The following is a 20,479-nucleotide window of genomic DNA, read 5'->3' as shown; positions in this document are numbered from 1 at the left end:
GGGTCTTCCTCAATAAAGTTTCAGTGACATAAGTATCACTGATAGCTAAAGAATTGGTCGCATGCGCCTAACCAGTTATGACTTTAAAACACAAAGAAAACTCTGGTGTAAATAATAAAATATTCGTATTTTAAAAATCGTTTCATAATACGCAAGAAAAATCACTACGTTATTAAACTGTTGATTATAGATATTTGCATTCCCACAGACATTCCATTCATAAAATACTCAAGCGCAGTATTTTTAAGGAGTTGTATGCAACAAATTTCTTTTATTTACTTCATTATTGGGATCTTCAAGCTCCACGTAGAGTGCTTCTGTTTCTACAATATTCAGCTTCTCCTACCAGTACTTTATCATTTGTCTTTGTGGGACCTATTTCAAAGAAAATCCAGGATCTTGACATCCGGTTGCCAATGCGCTCCACAGCAGAAGGGAGAGCACAAGCACAATAGCAAGAGCAGAAGTTTGTTGTAAATATGCTTCAATTAATTTAATTAGCTCTACAAAGAAGAAGGACGTACAAGGTGGGACACTCCGGGAGGAAAAAAAGCGCAGAAAGCTTCCTGGTTGTTTCTCTCGCTTGGTTCGTCTGTAACCATCTTCAGCAAAGTCTGATGCTGGTTGGTCCGATATTCCAAAAACAAAATGTACAAAAAAAACTCCCTAGCCGGAAACGACTCGACAATAGAACACCGACCGACCACCGGCCAGAGGAAAACCGACCCTGTGCTGGTAAACAAAGTACAAATTATCAAAGTCCGTAAAGCGGACGGCAAGCGTGCAAGAGTTTCCGCCTGGATATTATCCTTTTGCCCTTGCAGCAACAGCAGCAGCAAAACAGGACGCTGCTGCTTAGCGTGTGAACGCGATCACGGTAGTCAGGCCAGGTTTGCGCCTTCCCGTGCTAGAAATGGGGCAGCCGGAGACGATGCTTTAACTACGAAAGCGAGCTGAAAATGTAGATAAATTGCGTGTTACAGCTTCCCTCGAACATCAGCCGCAACCTTGTTGAGTGTGGCGGGAAGCACTGCGGAACACTAGATTGTTTTATGATATTTATGTTGTGAAAGGTTGATTGTTTTGTTTGGATAGTCTGTGTGTGTATGTGTGTGGAACCGGGATAGATTTCCGCCACCGAACCTGTTTGGAAAGGAAGTGTTGAAAATCGTCCTTCTTTCCGGTGTTGCTGGCGGACGAGTTTAAGATGAAGATAAGGAGTGCACGCGTACTCCCCATTCTCTCGGGGGGTTTTTGCCGAGCGAAGTGATTGATGGCGAAGTTACGTGATGTGGCCATGTTGGCGTGTCCCGTATTGGCACTGTTTGTTCTTTGAACGCTTTTTGCTTTTGTTTATGTGCCCCATTGTGACTGAGGTAATCGTTTCCAGTGAACTGATGGTGCTGTTCATTACCAACCAAACTGTACCGTATTAAAGCTCGCTTTTCCTAGCAGCATAAAGTCTAGCAGATCTTGGCCGGATCGTGGTGGCTTTGGTTGATGATGGCGCACGCAAATATTTAATCATCAATTGTAGACATTGAAGATCGTATCACTAATTGAGGACCGGAGAGTGCTCCAAGTGTGTCTGTAGTTTAAAGAAGCTTTGTTGCCCGGCAGATGGTAACAAATAAACTTTGCCACGAATACGTATTGCCCTGCAGGTATTAATTAGTAGCAAACAAAACGATCACTAATTAATCGTTTAATCTTGCAGAAAGTTGCACATTGGTTGAGTTTTTGTCTGGCGAGATCTTCTGGCTAACTTGAATAAGATAGTCGTTTTAATTAGTTTGATCTAGTACCAAGTGCAATTATTACAAGCGTGGAAACATCTGGCATATTTCTAGGAAAAGAAGAGAATCCGGCCACCTATTGTCTTATTCCATTTCCATCCCCCTGGCAGAATGTGTTATTGAGCATCATTCTGCTAAACATTCCTGTCTACTTATCTGCCAAGTTAACTTGTTTTTTGTTGCCAAGTGGTGAAGATTCAATAGCAATTTCCTCATTCTTGGAAGCAGTAACTTACGCGTGTCGTAACGGTTATCAAAGCTTGCTTCAAGGTGCTTTGCAATCGAAATTCCTTTCTTTTTGTTGCAATGTTTAGGTACAGACAATAGGAGTTAAAGAGAGCAATAAAAAAACAACAACATACCGCTTTACTGAAACTATTTCAAAGTTTACAAAGTGTTTGCGATTCTTTTATTTTGTCGCATCAAAGCGTTCAAAAACTGCTGAGCAAAAACACTTAAATGGCACAAGGGGACCCCACCAGCCCTCGGGGGGTTAGTAGTGGGAGGTATTCGGAAGCTTTCGTTCTGTTGGATGTAATCAACCTTAACATTAAAGAAACGATAGTTCACCAACCCCCGGTGTATGTACCCGTAGCGCTGCAGAAGTGGAACTTCCTGTTTCGGCAAAGAATGCCACAAGAAATACAAAACCTTTCGAAGCCGGGCACGCTACTGTTTCCAACTCACCTATTTTCCCGGCCAACATATTTCGGATGTTTCGTAAGATATTGGAAACACTGATGTGATACGATGCCTTGGTTTTTTGTCTGTACCAGAGTATCTGTTTTTTCCTGATCCCATCCACCATCTCTTTTCAAGTTGCTATCGTTGTCGTCTTCATGTCGCAAAAACTGAACTGTGTAGGTGTGGTTGGTGAAACTTTTCTCCAAAAATTATGGTACTGTCTTCTGTTGTCAGTACACACCGTCATCCACACGGGCCGAACTCATGCTGTTTGGTTCTAATTTCCAAGCTTTTGCCGGAAACAGCCCGGCATCGGAGCTTGGACCCAAAAAGGAAATGGACAGTATATAGGGGAGTATGTGTGTGCATGTCGTCCTCACATAGATCTGATGCTGTGCCTCTGTTGACAGGTATCCGAGTGGAATGAACTAAGTTCCGGTGGCATTTTCGGAGAGTGGGTGTTGTTGAGCATGTTTTGGCCGTCCGGGGTTGGTTGACTCTGTTCCATTACCGATTTTCGAAACTTCAGAAAAAGCTTCAAGTATTTGTTCACTTTCCTCGTCCCAAAAACATACGCACCTACATTTTCACTCGTATAAGGCTGGGGTACATCGATTGTTGCACCTGAACGGAAAAGCAGAAAATGATACTTTGCACCGGAACCAAGAAAGTTTTTGGTGAAAGAAAAGTGTATCTGCATATGACGGTAAGAAGATAGGTCGAGCGATAGATGACTGTTTTCGACGGTGGTCGAAGACTGGTTGCAAAGTGGAAGTTTTCCTACCAGCTGTATACAGTGGATGTCTTCATACTTGGTGCACAATCATTTGCTTTGAACATTTGTTTTGAAGGACAGAATTTAATTAAAGTAAGTAATTCCAGTTTGATAGCTATTGCCAGAGTTGGGGTTTCGCACACATGACTGTATCATAAAACATTGTGGGAAGTATTAGTTTCCCCAACGAGCATGACACTTGCAGAGATGACAAAAATGGTTGTTTATTATTGTTACATATTTGAAGTATTCAAGATATTATTGGTTTTATGAAGTCTTCATTTCCCAGTATCGGTCATATCATCGTATTTGGGAATTTAAAAACATTGGAAAATGTTACAGTAATAGTATCTCTGAGTGAATTTCTGCTGACTTAGTCTTCAAGAATTAAAAAAAACAAATATTCAAAGTTCAGATCAAGTGATCCACGATCAGTGCCTGAACCTTTTGTAGAAAATTCACGAAGATCTTAGGCAAACGGCTATTTCTTGCATGTGATGTTTTGTTGCATTAATGAACGAGTTGACAACTCGTCCCAAAGGATATCTTCGGTTACTTTAGAATGTTCAACGTTCAAACATTGCTCTTACAGCTCAGCCTTGTGAGGTGGATTTGATGCCGACTGCACCAGATAGATCAGTAAGTCGGTAAATGCGTTTTCTTTTCATTGCCTCTCTTGACAGTAGACACACAACCCTGTTGGGCGTGGTCGTAAACGATGTACTTACCCACCAGCCACACTATGCGACGAAGCCATATTTTAGGTGTTCCGGGGAGGCTGGTACAAGCACTCCGGTGACATTCGTGAGTCGCCACCGTTGACTACTTGTCCCTTGTGCTATGTGTAATGTGACGGACTAAAATAAAAATAAACGTTGTTCTTAGGGCGGTACGTCGAAGAAACATTAAATTAAAGAAAATACACACCCGAGTAGTGTACTGCAAGACATTTTCAAGCAAGAAGGTTAGATTTTCCATTCGAGGTAAGGGATAGGGTAGGAACCGCCGGCTGAAACAGCTCCCGGGAAAACACCACCGTGCAGTGAAGATCGTTAATCAATGGGCGTGCGGTAGTGTGGTTTTCTCAGCTTGACGTGCGCGCGTGTTGCCGAACCCCAAGTAACGATCGTCGACTGGTGGGGAAAACTCCCCGTACACAGTCTTGTTGAAGCGGGATGGCGTGTGCGTGAAAACTGGTGGAGTTTTTCGCGCGACTCCTCGTCTTGTTTAGTTGTGGTTTTTTTTGCGTTTTGAGATGGAATTTTGCCAACCATCTCTCGTTTTCTCTGTCTTTTTCACGTAGCGTGTCACGAACACGCCCCTTAGAGAAGCGACACAAGCGGAAAAGACGCTGACGGCTAATGCGGTTTGAGCGTTTAATGTGCCCAACCGTTCACCATCCCATCTAGTCACCGTCGCCGGCGACAGCAGATCAGGTTAGGTTAGGGTTTCTGTGGTTTCCCATCGGTATTTTCAACCGCACACAACGCGCTTTTTAAAACATTTGCCTGGTGGTACCCGCGACACACCATCGCTTTGGAAGGAAACCACCAAAAAACCTCGAACGCACATTCCACGCGTATCTTTGCAGCGAACGTTTTTAAATAGTATATTGAATGTTTGTCTGCTGTGTGCACACCGCCATCGCTACAACCAGCCAATGCTCAATGACAAAATGAAAGATTAATGGTGTGTTTGTTCCTGATGCGCTCGCTTAAAGATACGGACACACAAACGCGCGAACATCTTCTGGGTAGCTTTCGTCTCGCGATTGATGATGATACTCCCGCATCAGTCCAAAAAATGTAAAAACCATTCATCGATTTCATCGGACATAAGAGTGCGAGGGGGGGGGGATATATGGGAAGAAGAGTAAAGCACACTACCATAACAAGAGTAACATCACTAAAAAGCGATTTCATTCTTCTGTTGCGCGCACGCTTACGTTTGCGATGGGGTATACATCATTAACACCGCTGTTAACGATAATCGTGTGTCTTTTTTAATGGGTTTATTTCCCACTTTAAATCAAATAAACGTTTCCATAAAGAAGCATTATTTACGTTTTGGGGCGTTTTTTTGCTTTTGTTTCGAGAGAAACTCTGAAGATAAATTCTGGGCGCTGGCGTGTCATCGCGCTGGTCGATTGCTGGGGATACGTCAATATGAGATTGACGGAAGGAATAGAACATCTTTCCGAGATGGATTGGGAAGGAATGTTCAGAATCATTTACTCAACACCCATATTATATGCTACAAGAGGAGGATGAGAGTGCAGTAGAGGCGAAAGGTAACGAACTCGATACACTGTGGTTCCGCTGCCTGATCAATAAATCTTCACTTCTCAGCCAACAACCTACGATCAAAACTGTCCTTTTTTATTTGTTTCGTCGCGTCACGGTGTGCATTAGAACAAAGAACTGTTTGATAGGGGAAGTATCATTTACTCCGCCCGTACGATCGATCGATCCGTTACGATCGCGTTTCGTTAATGTGGTTTTTCACGTTCGCACCTATATCGATTTCCTGCTGAGGAAGTTGTCGAAGGTTGATCCTTTTCCAGTTCAAGCTTCAGCTTCACTCCTCCATCAGCTTGGTTAGCGTTTGTGTTCGGACATTAAAGTATCGAATATAATATCCACGGTTCCTTCTTTATGTGTCGAGTTGGGGTTTTTTTTTTGGATAGTTTGTTTCATTCCGATTCAAATTCAAGTTTCTATTTCATTTGTACGCTTTCCTTTTCAATGGCGAGACATCACACGTGTTCGCCAACGGAGCCTGTAAATCTTGACAGAATGACTTAAAAGTACATTAATCGCTCCATTTAGTGTTTTTTAAAGGATGTATTCAATAGAACGCTTGAAAGCCTTTTTCGGTGAAATGAATACGAATGTTTTTTGCGAAAATAAAAAAAAGAAAGAAACTCCCATGCTGCACTTGGAGCATTAATATCAATCCTCGACATGAGCGGGTTGCAATAAAACGTGATTGAAAACAACTAAAGATAATGGATAACAAAGTCCGAACATAATCGTGTACTCGGGCACAGTAGTGCCATATTGGTCACAAAATGGCAGGACTCGTTTTGTTCGGTTTGATTGGTCGAACGGTTTGTCCAGAATTGCTTTTGCCATTCTTCAACGAAACAGAGAACTTGGTTTCGAAATAAAACGTGTCTATGATGATGGGTGGGATGGAGTGATCGAGAGAGAGAGCGAGAGGGAATTTTCACACGCTTAGATCGGTTGAGTGGTTTTTCTTCTGTGTCTGGCAGGATAACCTCGAGAAGGCGAAACCTTTCCTTTGGGCTCTGTGCTCTCGATGCACGTCTAACGGCAGTGTGGGGAATGTTTCCGAGAGCATAACTAAAAGGACACACCATACCCGACGGGGGCTCCACATGACACAATCAGACATGGCACATTCGATTGTGCTGCTCCTGAGGTTCGATACACTCCGTCTCCTGCACATCAACCCTTTCCAAACCGGCGGACCGAACGGAGCAACTGCACTCTCGTGCTCCAAGCTCTGGAGTACACTTGCAGCCAATGTTGGTAATCGCATAGGATTACACCATTAGCTTGCTTCGAAATCTGCTTCAAATATTCTTTCCACTCCACTCGTGTGGGTATCTTACCTTCACACCCGGGTTGTGCAGTGATAGGGCGAAACTACACAGAATTGGGTTTGAGAGTTCTACTGCAACAACCCATTCGTACAGTTCACTATCAATAAGTGGATATTAAACGATTGTGAACGGTTTTAAGGATTACAAACCCATCTCGTCCCAATGCTCGGTGTAGGTAATAATGGGGTTCAGTGTCCTTGGGGTGTCCTCGGTATGCGGCGGGTTGGTGCGATTGCTCCTTCGAATGGTAGATCGAGATTAAATAGTAATAAAATATAAATGGTCTGGAAGAGCGCAAAGAACGGCAAAAGGGAATGGAAGGTTGGTCCCATTTAACCAACGTCTTGGAATGTTGGGGTGTAATTGTAAGATATCACTCCCCTCGCTCAATAGTGTCTTCGTACGTACGGCACCATTCCATGTCACGATTTAACTTTCCTTTGCCAATCATTAGGAAATTTTCGGTTTTTGGGGGGGGGGGGGGGTTGAAGTGGAAAACTGCTTCCATCTTCAATCGATGGTTAGCAATTTAGTACATGGAAAGTCGCACGTGCTTCTTAAGGGGTACAGTATAGTTGTTTTTCTGTATTTTTTTTTTATTAGCTTTCCACATAAAGAAGCGAGTTCGTTTGCCGCCTTCTCCACAAGGAAAGTGAAAGTATTTGAACAATTTTCCCATTCGTCTTCACTTTCCTAAAAGCACGCCTTTTGCCTTCTGTTCGATGCTTAGTTATCGTCTATTGATCCGGTTGGAAGGATGCCGAAGAACCGTAAAAAAAACCCCTCGATTGAACACTATGGAATGCATTCACTCGCTGGCTTTTGTTGGGAGCTGCCAGAAAGAGAAAAGGAGAGAAGAAAAAATCTTCACTCTATGTGCTGCTCTCCAACCAACCAGCAAAGTTTCATCGTGCTTTTACTTTACCCTTTCCAGGGGTTGGTAAAAATTTTCCGGAAAATGCATTTTCTTTTCTTTGTTTTTTTTTGCTGGTGGAAAAGCGGCAGTACCACGCGTTTCAGCGTTATTCAAATAACGAACATTGATGTACGAAGAGGACGAAACATGTGACGGTATTTATCCTTTTGCTGTGTCCCTTGGTTGTGTGTCTGGCATTTTTCCATCCACCACCCCAAACGGTCGGTGAAAGTTCTCCACAGCGCAATCCTTTCCTTGTGTGCGTCTAAATGCCGATGATCCAGCAAGAAGAAGGATTGCAATATTGTGCCATTGGTAGGGAAGAATTGTGTTAGCAGATAGCTAATGGCAGAAGGAATGAAATAGTTTGTGGAAAGTACTTGCATTGACCTAGCCGGTAAAGCACACAGTAAGGGAATGCATTCGCGTACGGCATCGCTTCTATCGGTGGCTGCCTTTCACTTGCGAGTTTTTTTTTTTTCATTTAAGGGATGAAACTTTTAAGGGAAGGATTGTTTTTCCACATACTTTCATCGGTTGTTTTCGTTCATTGTGATGCATTCATCTTTACGTGTGCTCCACGTTTGCCGGTTCATTGCCAAGCAGCGAAAGACATTCCTTCTTTGTGTTTTTTATAAACCATCATTTTCTTTTGGGTAGCATTATCGATTTTCCCGCACTTGCTCGTCGCTACCATTTGTTTTCCAACAGTCGGTTATGTTCGATAACGAAAAAGAGCGTACTCGATTTTCCAGCTGCTTTATGCACACCCGGGTGCAAGTTGAGCATTCGATTGCGATCTCTGCACGTGAAAGGATGGCGTCTTCTTATGGTTTTCTTATCAGAAGATACACCCATCCCCGACCCGATCGAACGAATTGTGCTATGCCAGAACACTGCCGCCGCCTTCGGGAAATGCATTGTTGTTTAAGATTATTTTGCATCGCTGGCAGCGTGAAGAGATTGAAGTTGGCAAACTCTTCCTTCTTCTCCCAGTGGACTGCAGGGGAAATAAGTTTAAATTTGGTATGGCATTGATTTGGATTGAATTTAAATTGTACCAACGTACACGATGTGTACGGGGGCAGAAGCAGGTTTTTGCGAGTGCACATTCTTGATTGCTTTTGATATTTGATTTTGCCGATCTGGTTGTGCTGTTTTGTGTGTGTTTATTTTTTTTTTTTTGTATGTGTGCACCATGTCCCCTGTCACGATGATCGATTTATTTCTTTTTATAAGCGAAAAAATCACGTTTTATTGTGACAACCCAAAGGTATCTTGTTTAAGGTTATGAATTTCTTTGAAAATATTTTCAATTTATCAATCAAAAGTCTGTGTTCTACCACGTGTGTGCAGTCTGTAGGAGATAATTTGCTTCTGAATAAGTGCTTTTTGAGGACATATGAACGTTGGTTTCTTTTGACTTGTCTGATGAACATGGCCAACCATTTATCTAGCGGCATCGTGTTCGGGTATAACTGAATCGTATTTCTTATCTTCGTCGAACACATACCGTGAGTGTACTCATCAGAAGTCCTTTTTTGCATATATCAGAGAGAAAACACGAGTACCAGACAGCCGCGACGACACCGAGCCGGTTGTGCTCCGGGTTGTCTGGGTTGGTGTAGAATTACAAAATCGCAACATGCTTCCAAACATCGGGATCCTATCGACCCCAGCCAGTCCAGGCGGCTTCTTCAACTGACAGACCCACCGTACGCAACAGACACGTGACAACCTTTGATCGAACCTTCCAAAACGCTTTGGTGGGGGGGACTCTAAAGACTGATCGATTGCCGTGTCTATTTGCACTTCGTCGTTCGCGTCGTCGGTCGGCCAGAGAGACAGCTTGTGTGTGACCACACCCCGTGTTTCAAGAAGCGCGGAGATACGGCTACGAGCTAGACTTCTAATTACCACCGAAGTAGCATCGTGCGCAGTTTGTTCGCAATGTGGCAGGTTGAGTAATGGGAGACCAAGATCCGTGCGCACTTCCGCCGTAGACATTTGGTTTGTACGCGGAGACATGGTGTGCTACACAATCGTCAGAAGGAAAAAAAACGAGAGTAATCCAACCTCCCAAACGAGACCATATGGCAAAGAGTTGCGGGTTTTTGCACGGAATTTAATAGTTTACCAGCAAATGGTTTGGTGCTGCGGCTTCGGCAGCAGCATCGTCGCGAACATAATCAGCATCTCTTGGCGGCTCGTTCGCGCTATCGTTTTTTTTTTGTTGTTGTACGAAAAGGAAGACCACCCGATAATTGAGTGCACCGCCGAAGTGAAGCGAACCCACCGCATCGAAACCGTGTAAAGATGGTGGTGCTTAATTGAGAAATTATTTTTAATCCTTTCCTCCTGTTGTTTCGCTGCACGCGATGTGCGCTTGTTTCTCGTGTGCAAACGCGGGAGAATCCCCCAGAAAGGATGGATCTACTGACGAGCAATGATGACGACAACGAGACAACGAAGACGATCACTGGATGATGATGATGATGGTTGTGGTTCGAAGGAAATTTATTGAGATATGCCGCAATTATTTGCACTCTTCGCTCTTTTTTTTCGGCTACCAAGATATCGCGATGATGTCTTCTTGTGAAAAGTTTGTGAAAAGAGGAAGGAAAATTCGTAACCGAGACACACACACACTACACCGGAGTGCGTTCCATGTGAAACGGGCAGATGGAAAGGAACAATCGTGAAAAGCAAACACCAAATACAAGCCGGTAGAAAAGACGCCGATCTTCTCGTACCCTTTCTTCTAAATGTCGCTGTAAAGAAGCGACCACCAGCCGGAGGTGTACGTCCTCGCAACAGACGTACACCAGACGATAAAGGTGCCGGGAGGACAAACTTGTGAAAAATGATGATGTTGTTACGTGGAGCACTTCAATTAAAATAATTGCGGTTTTTAAATACCATCTTTCCGATTCGTTCACTCGTTTGGTGGGGAGTTTTTGGTTGTTCGTGTCGATGGTTCTGCTCCCTTCTGTCTAACTTCTTGCTTGTAATGTCTCGGTTTCTGAGCCTGAGAGAGTTGGAAAAACCGGTGTTTGAACGAAAGGAGCACCTCTTTGCGCCTATGGAAGGAAGAATTTATGACAGTAGCATCATAAGCCCGCGCGTCATGCCACATCGTTGTCGCGCGACGAGTCCACAGCGCGCAGCATGCCCTCTCGTCGTATAATGGTGACGGAGGAAGGATGCTAGTTATGCAGAACCTTCACAGTGTGGTGAGGCTGTGTGTTCGCTACCGTCACTTCTGCTAGTACAACCGCAACCATTGCATTTTATGTTGTGTCGCTGCTGCACATGAAAAGGGCTACGATAATTGCAATTATGCTGCAGTTTGTCTTCACTGTGTTTCTACCTATTCACCTCTCCATTTCAGAGTATTTTTTTTCGTCTTTATTTCTCCCTAAGAATGGCATTCGAGTTCGCTTGTTTCTCAGTTCTCCGGTCCTCTCCCCAAACTGGGACAGTTTGTGATTTACCTTCATTATACCTGATTTTCTTTTACCAGTGTGTGATTAACGCATTCTATCCGGGTTGCAGATGCAGATAGTCTTTTTTTCTCTTGAAGCACGATAAGACACAGTATGAAAATCTGCAACACCAAACCCCATGGTCGTCGTAAGTGTCACCGTTCTTTCACACCGATCCCATTCAAGTAGATAATGATGATGGATTGAACGATGGGCAAGGTGATGCGCTAAGTGAGTCATCACATTTTGACTGGTGCAGCAGAAATCGCTGGTGCTTCCCCCTTGCCGGGGTGACTAGGTGAAGAATATCCTCGATTTTTTTGCTCACATTACACACGCCATGTATTTTCGCGTAGTTACATTATACACATCCGCGACACACAGTGATGGCGGGATGGTGTTTTTGAGAAGAGAGTGTGAACACAAGTATGCTTGTGATATATTCAGTAGCGTAAGTATGCGTTCAAGTATCATAATAGGTCTCACTAGAGAGGGTGTAATGATACAAGATCCGACTAGAGAAGGAACATTTTTAATGAGATATGTTTCTTAGTGTTTATTGAGAGTTTGTTAATTGTTCGCATTTTACAGCATCAACGCGAGATGCTTTCCACTGGGTGTAGGTAAGCGTTTTTTTTTACAAAACTTCCCCCTGATGCGGGAAATTGGAACTCACTGTGTAACAATACCGGGAGCTATTTGGTGAAACGAAACTAATAGTGTGCCGCTTACATGCCATTAGTTATTTTTTATCGATTTCGGAAACAAGCAACTACGGGAATGGCTTCTCCAAATGGTTCCATAAGCTTTTTACCTAAAACTCATACCCATATACACGTGCACAGGACATGGTATGAAAACAGGTCTTTATGGTGTGTGTGTTCTTGCACGTTTCCCGGCAAAAGGGTTTTTGCGCCATGTTCAGGAAACGATTTTGTACGCCGAAAAGCGGCACGCGAGAAACTGCAAACAACCCCTTTTCGATGGAAAGGAGGCAGAGGGTGATTGTGGGTCGTAAGCGCCAAGCATGTGTGTGTGTGTTTGTGTGCCGCAGCATCCACTGCACAATGCAGCCCATTTTTCTCATTAACTGCTCCAGAAACCTACCGACCGAACGACCGAATTGCACAGAACACAAGCGCACAGGAAGGAAGTGGGAAAAATTCGGCTAAAAATCGAAATGCCATCCTTCCACCAATATTTGCCGCCCCCGTTGTACCACCTCTTCTTGGTGGCAAAATCTGTGTTACCCCAGATGCACATACACACACGAATGGCGTACGGCCCAGTGTAAAGGGCGAGTGTAAAAGGCTGAAGGGTAAAATTTATTATCAGAAAAGAACCATAAATTTCCCACCGAAAAACCGCCGCTTCACGCAGCAGCAGCGACTGCCACCACCGTATCTGCTCGGTTCTATGGTTGTGCCGGGAATGGAAACTTCCAACTTTCGATCGTTTTTAGAGACAGAGAGCGGTGTTTTTTTTGTTAGTTGTTTTTCATGTTTCGTGTGCCCGCCGCCGATCAGGGCAGATTGCAATCGGCAAATAAAGCGAGAAACGGAGTGCAGCCCCAGCACACGCGTGTGTGCATTTGCAATAATAATGCTCATTGTCGGGTTGTTTTTCCACTGATCCTTTTTGGGAGCTTCAGTAGCAGTTTTGGAGGTGAAATTGTGTAAGGAGTTAAAAAAACACTTCAGACTTTCTATCGTAATGTGCCACCTTAGGATATGCTACCATTGGAAAAATGTAAACTGCTTGGTGCTTGCGTTTTTCTTGTTTTCTTGGATCATCATCCTCCCTTGGCAAGGATAATCGTTTGGCAAAAATGAGTCCGAAAGAAACGAGTGAAAAATCAGCTAAAAACGATCACTTTTTTGGGCATGAAACATAAACCAAAAGCGGAATTACACAAATATCAAAGCGACAGAAGCCGGCTTTCAAACGCGAGGTGTGTTTCATTTCATTTCGCCTTAAATCTGCTTTGGACGGTGGACAGATGTTTTATGATTCTTTATACGTTGTCTGTCTGGTGTTTTTTTTTGTCGACCACACATAAGTGGTAGCGCATCCAATACACACAGGTTTGGCCATCTATTCCAGCTTTCCTCCACCAACCAGCTAGCTTTTGAAAAAGACTTTGAATTTTTTTCTTTCTTCTTTCCATCATTGCTCTCGATCTCGCGCCGGTGGCTTAAAGATGATTTAATAACCCTTCCGAGCGGTTTCGATCGGTAGCTTCAAACGAGACCCGCCGGACGATCGGATTTTGATGATTCTAATGAGGCCGCAGCCAGCTACTGGGCTTTAGCAGCAGGTTTTCTGCAAATGCGTAACGTCGTCTTTGAATATTCTCAGCGGCTGAAGAGAAACCTGTTGCCTCACAATAACAATTCATTTGTAATTTGTTGGCATGCCTGGTGACCGGAATGAGCCGCCGTTACGTTCGTTTTTAATCGGCTTAGTAAAAATATAAAAGGAGAAGATCGAGCGGAGGTTTTCCTGTCACTGTGGACAGACTTAAGTCGGCTCGAAGTCCCTGTCCAAAACCCATCCGGCGGGACCGTACGGGTAGATGATCGCAATCAAATCTCAGGACGTGTGTAGAGAAATTGTGAACACAGATCAAGCAGCGCGCTTGTCCTCGTTGGCTGGTACAGAAATCAGCGATCAGCGGGACAGCTGTCCATCTGATAAGTGGCCATGGACGCAAACCATCCCCGACAACCGTGTTCACGACCGTTACCGTTTAAACGATGGCGACAGATGACGACAGGTTTTTTGGGTATTTATTTTTACTTTGCATCGCTTTATATCCTTCCACGATTATGAGAATTTTTACAGAATAGTCGGAATCGATGCTTTGTTGTTTTTTTAACCTCCAAGTAGGGAAGAAGGTAAAGAAAACAAGGAAATTTCTCAATATTAGCTACTTCTGTGATACTTGCGGAAAAGCGATGCGTAATCGTGTTTGCGTTTATGGTTAAAATTCCTTGAATCTGCAATCCCATTTGTTCGGAAAATTCGTAGAAACATAAAAGAAACTCTAGAAAACCTGAACCAGATTTAACGAACGCACAACTTTCCGCGTGGGTATACTCACATACGGCGGGTCCGCGTTGGTGGCAACAGATGTTTCCATTTGGTTGGAAAAACACCTCTCACGGTGACCTCTTGGGTATCGGTGGAATGTGAGAACCCTTCAATTGTGTATGGTGCTATACGGTAGAAACGTGTAATGAAAGTTCAAAGTATATGGGTAAAAGTTTTTCGCCAAAAAACCGACTCAGTTTTGGAAAAAAAGCTTTTTTGTGACTCAGAACTGTGTGTTTGAGGTTTAAGGATTTTTTTTCTTTTGAGTAATTTGGATGGAAAATTATTTTAAATCGTTATTTCACTTCCGGTTTGTTGTAAAATATCGCTTGGCCGGTATTAAATGGCAAAAAATGAAGATATTTATCCCCAAACTCGGACTTGTTTAGCTATTCCTCAATAAATTCCCAATTGTCGATAACAGTGCTGCCAGCTTGTCGGCATAAAAATTGTATACATTTGTATTAAAATTTCTAGCTGATAGACTGTTTTAAATAATCCATTTATCCATCCTTAATGACACTCTTTGCCCTTCAAAAATCTGATCCTATTCCATTGGAAAATAAACTGCGAGGGAAAAAAAGAAAGCTCACCGCACCGATAAATAATCACTAGAAAATGACACTCTAGTGGACATATTTATATCCTACTTAGACGAATCGAATAGAAAAAAGGGAAACCCGTCAAAAGGAGAGAGGTCTGATTAGTCGTGGTAATAAACAAAGAAGAAGCAAGAAGAAGAAAACCTTGAGAGAAACCGCTCTCCACACGATGATCACTGGAAATGAAGTCATTAAAACTGGAACTAAAAGTGGAAAAGAAACGCAAAGCGTTAAAGCACCAATTTCAATGCGAACGCCAGTGCGAGGTATAGACTGCGAGAAGATTCATGTGTGCTCTTCTTCCCATAACCTACCAATCGTCGAGTCCTCGGCCCGGTCGTGGTGATGCTGGACCCCGGCTTTTCTCTGTCCACGGTGTCCGTTTTTGCCGGTTGCTTCTCATGGGTCTCGTTGGCTCGTTAAATTACCCAGTGATATGTGGATGAGTTGTTTTTTTTTTATGTGTGTACATTTATCACTCACAAACGCATACGCGAGTGGTGTGCATCGCCAGCAACACAAGCGCACGAAAGGGCGATCGTCGTTTAGAATTAGTTCTCCTTATTTTACTGGTAACTTGTTTTGGGTCGTCGATTTCACTGCGTGTTTTGTTTATGTGCCGTGGTTGAGGTGTTCCTCTCATTCGTTGTCGTCTTTTTCGTGGTGAAGTTTGGCATCGTTCTTGTGGCTTGTTTGAATTTCGTTTACTTCGAGACTCAGGAAATGCAGCGAATAGTGAGCAGTGTGAGATGATTTTCTCGCACAGATAACTGTCATCGTATTTTTTCTTCGTTTCATCGTCATGGTGCACCGGCTTTTGGGAGGAGAATAGAGAAGAGGACGTGGAATTGCTCGTTCTAGATCATCAAAGCTAATACTCATTCTGTAGCATCATTAACAAAATGATCACACTGTGCTCCTCATCTTTTGGCCTGTACCACCTGAACTCGTACATATCCGAGTTGTATGCGATAGCGAATGGAACGTGATTCTAGTTCATTTCGTGCCCAGCTGGAGGGCTGTTCGGTAGGTTCTGCCAAATAAAAAAGGAATACTTATAATAAGAACGCTAACTAAAAAAATCAATCCTCTCTCAATCCTCCACCGGACAAGAATGATGATCATTCCAGGCGGCACCTTGTTGGGGGATATTTTTTTTTAGTCTGTTTCTCCAAGATGATAGCTGCTCACTATCTAGTGAAAAAAAAAACAAAGAGAGAGATGGAGAACAGCACAGCAAAAAAGGGCAAGAGGGAAAAAGGTGCGTTAATCGAAAAATTCCCCCCCAAAAAGAGGCCCAATCAGGTTCGAAATGAGGCTCATTAAAACATAGGAAAAATTCTTCAACCACTGCTGGAGTCCCGATCTGCGCGGTAACGTAAAGCGAAGTCTTAGTGCCGCTTACCTTCAATAATCGCGGCACAACATGTAGAGGGAACAAAAACACAGCAACAATGTTTTAAATTTCAAACTAATACAAACCAATCACAAACACATACACACACACTATCGACTTAACCGTTAGCTTCCAATCATCGCGCCATCGGCAGAAGAACCGATCCGGCCTCTAGACGTCGTAGAATTCTGACGACCTGATGAGATGACGTTAAACAGCTTCAGGTGCGCTCGATCTCGATTAGAACCCTTGTTCGAGGGATGATTTGGTTCAAATTGCTAGGTTTCATGTTGTTGTTTTTTTTCAACCTGCATAAAAACTAAGCAATGTTAGCCATGATTGCAGCTTCTCGATTGCAAGAACTGAAGAGTGCACGGAAAGCTTTAAAGACACTGTCCCATTTTTCATCACGCCGCCGAGATTTAAAGGCTTACGGCTTCGATCGACTTAGCTGGTTGTAACCATCAGAAAAGAATCTGAATTGCCATCGGCGGTGGGACCATTTTTTTGTCATTCATTGTTCGCTTATTGCTTTTTAATAAGCTTCCCAAACACAATCGTAAGCGCTCGGGAATGGCGAAGAATGCTCCACCCAGTAGGTCTCCTCCATCGTCGGAGACTTCATCATCATCATCACCGTCACCCTGGGGAGAGGTTTGGGCTGGAACGGAACGAACTTTTGCCACAATTAAGTAATTAAGATAGACAGTGCGTAACGCTTGTGAAGCGCCTCCGACTTTGGTGCGAGTAGCTGTGTTGAGAGTGTGTTTTTTTTGCTTCGTGAGGTTTTGTCTCGATAGTGTGGGTGGCCAAGATGACAACCGGGTGACGTTGACGTGATGGAGTCTCCTCGGTTAGGCCATTAGTCTCTGTGTAGAAGGTGGAATACAGCGATCAGTCGTGGTTCGTTAAATGCTTGAATTCAACGTGAAGAGCCTTTGGTTTTGGTGTTCCTGCATTCATGCTGGTGGGCGAAATTGAAGTGAGGAGGTACTCAAAAAATATTCCTGCGCCGTGGAGGTAAATTCGTCAAGGTATTTTATTGACAGTTGCATTTTTTGTATGCATCATTTATACTATTACGTCTGAATTAGGTTTACAAAAAAATGTCAATTTGCTTTAAAATTCACAAAGGCCGAAATAGAATAAATTTCTTAAATAAATATGTTATCCCTAATAATTCCATTCCGTTGCAAGCGAGCACATGACTGTGTTCGGTAATGAAGAGAAAAATTCTCCATACAACAGCAGCAGCAAAACGACATTAGTGTTTGCGGTCAAATTATCATTGCCCACTCCGTTCGGCCGGTTCCTCAGCGCCGTCTAGGGAGTCCTTGCTGTGCAAAATAGTTTAGGTCACGAATTGTTTATGCAAATTCAGCATATTCCCGCAATCGGGTCACATCTGTGTGTTTTTTTTCTGTTGTGCCGGAGAGAGCGAAAGAGGGTGGGAATTCAATTTTCCCGCACAGTCGCTGCCAAGATGTTCAAATTATTATTTCCATCATTTTTTACTGCTTCCTCGTTTGCCGTCAGTTCTCTTCAGTTCGTTTGCTGCCCGAAATCGTTTGGATATAAATGTTTTATTTTTCACCGGACTTGATGCTGCTGCTATTTCCGGGCGACCAAATTTTTGGTACCGTTTGGATGCCATTTTTTTTTTGTTTTGGTTCTCATTTCTTCATCATTGATCCATGTATATATTTATTGGAGAAGGAAGTGCGGGAAGTGTGTGGCCTTGTTCTCCGGTACGTGACAATATTTCAATCACGCCTGCTGCCTGTTTTGACGAAGTTGACCAACCAATTATTTGAATTATGTTTCATACAGTAGAATCACATGAAAATGAAATACAATCACTTCGCTTTGTTTCGTGCTGTGTTTTTTTTTTCATGCGTCCCAACTACGTTAGTACTGAATATTTTAATAAAATTAATATCGAACTGTATCCGTTCAGTTACTGTTCAATTACCGGTCGGAAAACTTCACAGCAATATCATAATGTCAATCATATAGTGGTTGTTATGCGGAGATGTCTGTTTGTAATTTAAAACCACCACAAAATTGCGCTTTATTAACAACCCACAATAACCAATGGAAATGAAATGATCGATGTTTGGAAGCGTTTCTTTGTGGCTTTAAATGTGTACCATTTTTAAAGGCTACTAAAGCTTCTTCTGTTTAACGAATAGAAACGCTTAAGGATGTGCAAAACGTTAGCTCCACTTCAAGCCACATAAGGTTGCGAACCATTTTGATGCTGGATTGTGGCCAATGTCGTTCGTATGCGCGTACATACACCACCAGCATCCGTGTGACCGGAGCGATGATGGCTGTCCACCACCGCCCTGGCCCCAGCGCACACAACACTACCTACGACTACTGCTGCTACCCACTAGCCAGGCTAGCATTCAGCCTAGCCTAACATCATTAGCATATTTATGATAATGAGATTATTATGCTTATTATTCTGTGAGAATGGTCGCGCGTGCGTTCGTTTCTCGCCTTGGTCTAGAGTTCTCCGTAAGTGATGATCACACGTTCTTCCTTCGGAATAGAAACAAGTTCGGTTTTTTTTGCTCGATAGCGGATTCACAACATTTATTTTATGTTTTTAATGCCGATGCGTCGGGCAGATGTTGTACATTCGATCGCCTATTTGCTCACCAATCGGTTTGCGGTTGACATGTTGTTTTTTTTTGGTTTTGGTTTTGTTTTGCTTGGACGTTGAACAGCATTTTTGTACATCGTTTCCGCTCGTGTAGCATGGTGTGACACATTTTTGCAAGAATGTTATGGTGTGGTGTATTATTTCCGGCTGGGTTATAAAATGTTAGACGAAGTGTGTGTTTGAATTTGGAATAGTTAAGATTTCCAATTCGTCTTGCTACACTCACATCTATCACTCAAATCTGCACATCCAGGTCTCAATTCTTATTTTTCAACAACTCCACTCGATGATTACATTTTTCAATAAAAACTCACATTCTTCAAGAATAAACTGAAAGTATTTTTTTAAATATATTCCAAATTTCACGAAACAGCCCTCAAGCCCCAACTTGAACCACATAAACCAAACTCGCACAAATAAAATGACCATCACATCACGATGTGTATAATGACTGTGCGAAGCAAAGAAACCCAACAACAAAAAATAGTCCAAAAACCAAGAAAATTTATTGCAATTTTATTCCACCATCTTCACATTGGCGTAACACATCCGGTGCGAAAAGGAGAGAAGCAACCAGACTTCGTAACCGTCAAGGTCCTTCTCTCTGCCCAGTGTGACGTTTCCGCAAGGGAATTGGCTCATTTTTCGCCGTCGTTTGTTGGTGTCGTGAAGAGAAATTAAAAAGACTTTAAGCAAAAAGTACAATAAGCAAAGCGAGCAAGCACACCTTCCCGGAGTGTGTGGCCTTCCAAAAGGATGAACAGCATCCTGGTGGTGTTGGAGAAATAAAACAAAATTAGCCTGGCACCCGGCTAGTACGTTTATCATCATCAAGCGGAACGGTCAACACCATTCTCGGGGATAGCCTGGCGTCAGTTACATCCAAGGGTATTCTAATTTCAACGAAAAGGAAAGAAAATACAATTCTGTGTGAGATAATTCGCATTAAGTTGCGATTTTTGCCTTCATCTGTTGTCCTTGGTTAGAATGAAGGATTTAACTTAGGTTATATTTGTCATCTTGAAATAATTTGAACGATGGATGAACGAGAACGGTGCGCTGTGTGTATATGCGCCAGCCGTGTTGTTTGTCCCAAGCGTGTTATAAACAGTCGCTACCAAAAATAACCTCATCCGGGTGTGCGTGTGATGACGGTGGAATGATATTTCTACGAAGCAAGTTAAAACAAAAACTTCGTTCCACAATCCAGCAGCAAACATCGACAATCGCATGCCCTTTTGGTGGCAACTTGAGAAGCGCGCATTTGAAGTAAACAATTATTACCTCGATCTTGGACGAAGATATGGAAAGTTGGACAAAGCGGAAGTTACACGTATGCGGTGAATGCACCCGTGGGGGGGAGACACTGTTCAGATATTGCCGACCGGAGACCGATCGAATGTTTGTTTACATCGGGAGAATCGTAACCGTGC

General features: G+C 43.1%; 1 protein-coding gene across 12 annotated transcripts in view; it reads left to right on the top strand.

Moving 5' to 3' along the window:
* LOC125761903 (uncharacterized transmembrane protein DDB_G0289901) overlaps positions 1-20,479 on the top strand; it is a 275,515-nt gene that overhangs the window by 194,407 nt on the left and 60,629 nt on the right. The window lies entirely within an intron of this gene.

Source organism: Anopheles funestus, chromosome 2RL, assembly GCF_943734845.2.
Source record: "Anopheles funestus chromosome 2RL, idAnoFuneDA-416_04, whole genome shotgun sequence".
Lineage (NCBI taxonomy): Eukaryota > Metazoa > Arthropoda > Insecta > Diptera > Culicidae > Anopheles > Anopheles funestus.
This window is presented reverse-complemented; position numbering and strand designations above follow the sequence as displayed.